The following is a 5333-nucleotide window of genomic DNA, read 5'->3' as shown; positions in this document are numbered from 1 at the left end:
ATTTGCCTGAGGCTATAATCCCATCAACTGGCCTTTCTTTGTGGCTACATCCAATCTCCCAATTCTGTTACCCTTAACCTATCCTAGCCCTCCCCATGGCCCCTGGCCATTTCCCGCACTTCATCCTAGCTAGGTTCCATTGTCCAGGTCCTAGGAGTCTTGTTCACCCCAGCTTACTGGCCACTCCCACTCACATCTTCCTTAGACCCCTCCTCCAGTCATCCCAAACTACTTGGCCACTCCTAGATCCCTCCCACAGTCTTTTTATATATAAGGTACATCTTGTCTCCATTAAGATGCTTAGATTCTTAAAATCTAGCCATGGGCTTAGGTTCTTAAAATCTAGCCACTGCTCACATTTTTACAATCTAGCCAATAGCTCACTAATGTTGAGACTCCTTAAGAGTCTGCCCAATATGACAGATGTTCTAATAAACCTTATCTTTGACTGAAAAAAAAAAATGCTTGAAAGTGCTCTATTTCACTGAATATCAATTTTTTCCCCAAAGGATTATACTCAGTTTTGTTTTGTTTTTTTGTTTGGTTTTTTTTTGCAATTGGGGTTAAGTGACTTGCCCAGGGTCACACAGCTAGTAAGAGTCAAGTGTTTGGTCTGAGGTCGGATTTGAACTCAGGTCCTCCTGACTTCAGGGCCAATGCTCTATCCACTGCGCCACCTAGCTGCCCCTCAGTTTTGCTGGGTAGGTGATTCTTGGTTGTAATCCTATCTCCCTTGCCCTCTGGAATCTGATCTTTTATGTAGAAGCTGCTAAATCTTGTGTAATCCTGATTTTCCACAATACTTGAACTATTTCTTTTTGGCTGCTTACAATATCTTCTCCTTGACCTGGGAACTCTGGAATTTGGTTACAAAATTCCTAGGAGTTTTCCTTTGGGGATCTCTTTGAGGAGGTGATCAGTGGATTCTTTCAATTTCTATTTTCCCATCTGGTTCTAAAATATCAGGACAGTTTTCCTTCATAATTTCTTGAAAGATAATGTCTAAGCTCTTTTTTTGATCATGGCTTTCAGAGAGTCTAATATTTTTAAATTCTCTCTCCTGGATCTATTTTCCAGGTCAGTTGTTTTTCCAAAGAGATATTTCACATTATTTTCTATTTTTCCATTCTTTTGGTTTTGTTTTACAGTGTCTTGATTTCTCATAAAATCACTAGCTTCCAATTGCTCCATTCTAATTTTTAAGGAAGCATTTTCTTCAGTAAGCTTTTGGACTTCCTTTTCCATGTGGCCAATTTTGCTTTTTAGGGCATTCTTCTCATCATTGGCTTTTTGGACCTCTTTTGCCATTTGGGTTAGGCTATTTTTTAAGGTGTCATTTTCTTCAGTATTTTTTGGGGTCTCCCTTAGCAAGCTGTTGACTTGTTTTTCATGATTTTCTTGCATCACTCTCGTTTCTCTTCTCAGTTTTTCCTCTACTTCTCTTACTTAGTTCTCAAAATCCTTTTTGAGCTCTTCCATGGCCTGGGACAGAGTCATATTTTTCTTGGAGGCTTTGGGTGTAGGAGCTTTGACTTTGTTGTCTTTCTCTGGTTGTATGTTTTGATCTTCTTTGTCACCAAAGAAAGATTCTATGGTCTGACTCTTTTTGTGAGGTTTGGTCATGATCCCAGCCAATTACTTAAGTTATAAACTCTTTGTTAAGGTAGAGGTCTGCTTCCAGTGTGGAGAATGTACTGTCCCAAGCTTCGGAGGTTTTGTGCAGCTATTTTCAGAGATATTTCTAGGGACCTGTAAAATTTTCAGTTCTTCCAAGGTGCTATGATAAGGGGCAAGGTGTTTACTCCTTTCTTGACCTGTGCTATGGTCTATGAGTGATCACAAGCACTCTTTTCTGCCTTGGAACTCTGAGGAGGATTCCCTCTCCACTGCCACCACAAGCTCCACCACGCCAGCACTCCTTGCATCAGGACTCCCACCCAAAACTGTGACCCAGGTCCAAGCACAGGCAAAGCAAGAGAATTGTGCACCTGCAAAGAGATCTCTGCAATCCCCCTCTGATCAGCCACTCGATTTCCCCTCAGTCTATGGGCCAGAAGCTCCAGAAGCAGCTACTACCCTGAGTCTGTCCATGGGTACTGGGGCTGGGACCAAGTTTCTCTCGAACTGTGGTCACAGACTTTTTCTACTGACTTTCTAAGTTGTCTTTGCTTTTGTTAGTTGAGAAGTCTGGAAACTGCCACAGCTGCCTGTGATTCAATCCCCTGGGGCTCGCTTGTGGTTTGCTGAGGCCTGTTTTGCCTGCATGCTCACGCTAAACTGCATTCCTCTCCCAGCCTGGCATGACAGACCTTTCTAATCAACCATCCAGGTTGTCTTGGGTTGGAAATTTGTTTTACTCTGTCTTTTTGTGGGTTCTGCTGCTTTAGAATTTGCTTAGAGCAATTTTTTTACAGGCATTTAGAGGGGTTTGGGGGAGAGCTCAAGCAAGTAACTGCTTTTACTCTGCTATCTTGGCTCTTTCCCCCAATTGTATCAATTTTTAAGCTAGACTTCCTTAGCTTTTAGAAATAACTTTTTATTATGGTGGTATAGAATGAATAGTTATTACAAACATTCTGCCCAAAAGTCTGTGATGCTATCCCACTGGTGTATATACAGAGAGAACACATATAACAAATAGGTAACCCACAACTCTTGCCTGCTGGAAATGCATTTTTTTCTACTTCATAAGGCACTTATAAGGCTCCAATTAGGCATGGTACAACTTTTCTGTCAACCTTCTTTTAATCTTAAAGTTCTCTGTTGGTTCTTCCTTAGTTCTCAATGCAGGCATCATATCAGCTCTTCTGGGGATTCTAGTTCAAAATTCCTCTGACCCTCTAAAATTTATAAGGTCCTCCCCTTATTAAAGAGGGTAGGAAGGAGGCCAAGGCATTCTCCCTTCCCCATCTCCCCCTCCTCAAGCAATTCTTTCTCTCAGGACTTGGATGGCTTCTACTACTAAGCTCTTTGATGCTTGAATGCTCAATTGCAAATTTGTCTGCTGGTTTTACACAAGTCCAATAGGATTGACCAAATTATTCAAACTATCTAAACATACTTCTTGGCATAGTTGAAATGTTTTTGATTGATTAATTTGTTCATTCACTAGAGGTGTCCAGGTCTTATTCAGTTTAATTTAAGCCTCTGACTGATTGAAATAAAACTTGTTCTCACCTGATAAAGATATCAGGGCTGAGTAGTGTGGGGTGATTGATTGACTCAATTGACTCCCACTTTTACACACAGACTTTTTCTTGTAACCAGGCTGATATTTTTATAATCATGGCGTACTTATAGGAGGACATAAAGAAAAGTCACATCAATGAGATAAGATGATATATCCACTTGCATATTTGAATAAGAAATGAATAATACTCATAGATAAAAACAATGGTTTAGAATACTGATTGTCCAGAATCTTGACTAAGGAATTAAATTCCTAACATTGTCACCTTTTACTCTTGGGTGTTTACACGTGAGACAGCTTGTGTCTCATGTGTTTGCACATGAGACAGTTTACAAATGAGACACTTCCCTAAGAAATTATTCAGATAATTGTATGTAGGACTGAATGCAGAAAATGAGAAAACCAGGAGCAGGCCTTGGATGTGACTGACTCAGTGGAGGCCATGGCAGTTTTTGGATCTCTTGGTCCATGGATAGTAAGGGGGCTGAACTGGTCAGAAGGAGATCACAGGGGTCTTTTTGGTGGCTCTGCAGGCAGGACTGTTATGTTGTCTGTACTCAGATCTGAGTTACAGTCTTGGGTGGCAGCCCCAGGGTGAGAAGGAGCACTAGTACACCAGAACTTGAAGCTTCAGTCAAGGCCTATCACAGTTCCAGGTCAGAAAAGAATGCTTGTTGTCACTCACAGACCACAGCACAGGCTATAGAGTAGTCAAAACACCTTTTCTTAGATCAAACCACCTTGGAAGAAGTGAAAACTTGTATATTTTCCCTAGAAGTATTTCTGAAAACAGTTACACAAAACCCTTGAAACTTGGTATAATGTGCCCTCCACCCTAGTGGAGCCAAGTGTTAAAAGTCAAGAAATAGGCAGTGGCCAGAAGCACAGGGAAGGGGAGTTGCTGTGGTTTCCTGCTTCAATGGTGCTTGAATGGAGCCGATTGCTCAATTCCCGGCTGGAGTTGCCCTTAGCCACCTCTCCACCTTCACCTCCACTAATCAACACTTCTTCCATCCTCTGGGTCTCTTGTCTGCCTCAGCTACCCCATCAGTTGCCTGTACCACAGCCCCAGCCTCAGCTGCAGTTGCTATGCAGCCACCTCCTCCTGCCTCCTTTTCCTTCTCCTCTTCACCTTCACCATTTCCTCTGCCATGACAACCTCATCCACCTTTCAGGTGCGATAGAACTACCACCAGATCTCAGAGACTGCCATCAACTGGCAGATCAACCTGAAGCTTTATGCCTCCTATGTCTACCTGTCCATGTCTTACTACTTCTACCGAGATGATGTGGCACTGAAGAACTTTGCCAAGTATTTCCTATACCAATCCCATGAGGAGAGGGAGCATATTGAGAAGCTAATGAAACTCCAAAACCAGCAGGATGACTGGATCTTCCTATAAGGCATCAAGAAAGCAGACTGAGATGACTGGGAGAATGAGCTGAATGAAATGGAGTGTGCTCTGCACTTGGAAAAAAATGTCAACCAGTTGTTACTGGAATTGCGCAAGCTGGCAACTGACAAGAAAAGACCTCCATTTATGTGATTTCATCAAAACCCACCACCTGTACAAACAGTTAAAGTCCATCAAACAACTGGGTGATCACGTAACCAACCTGTGCAAAATGGGGGCCTCCATTCTGGCATGGCAGAATATCTTTTTGACAAGCACACCCTAGGAGATAGTGACAGCTAGAGCTAAGCCACACCTGGCTTTCCCCACACTTGGGAACTGTGGGTGTGACTCCTACTGTCTTTCAGTGCATGCATATTTTGGTTATCTGACCTTTTCACAATCTGTACCAAAAAACTACCACCATTTACATGCCAATAAAGTGAAAGAAAGAAAGAAAGAAAGAAAGAAAGAAAGAAAGAAAGAAAGAAAGAGGGAGGTTGGAAAATGAGCAAACAAAAGAAAAAATTCTGACTATAGAAAGTTATTGTGGGAACAAGGAAGATCAAAAAACACACTCAGAAGAAGACAACAAAGTCAAAACTGCTGCATCCAAAGCCTTAAAGAGAAATACAAATTGGTCTTAGGCCATAAAATTATAAATTATAAATGTTGGGGAGGATGAGGGAAAATTGGAACACTAATGCATTGTTGGTGGAGTTGTGAACTGATCCAACCTTTCTGGAGAG

General features: G+C 41.9%; 1 pseudogene; it reads left to right on the top strand.

Moving 5' to 3' along the window:
* The first annotated feature begins 4318 nt into the window (after window positions 1-4318).
* LOC114048259 lies at window positions 4319-4887 on the top strand (annotated as a pseudogene).
* Window positions 4888-5333: the final 446 nt, after the last annotated feature.

Source organism: Vombatus ursinus, unplaced genomic scaffold (assembly GCF_900497805.2).
Source record: "Vombatus ursinus unplaced genomic scaffold, bare-nosed wombat genome assembly UNPS02014792.1, whole genome shotgun sequence".
Lineage (NCBI taxonomy): Eukaryota > Metazoa > Chordata > Mammalia > Diprotodontia > Vombatidae > Vombatus > Vombatus ursinus.
This window is presented reverse-complemented; position numbering and strand designations above follow the sequence as displayed.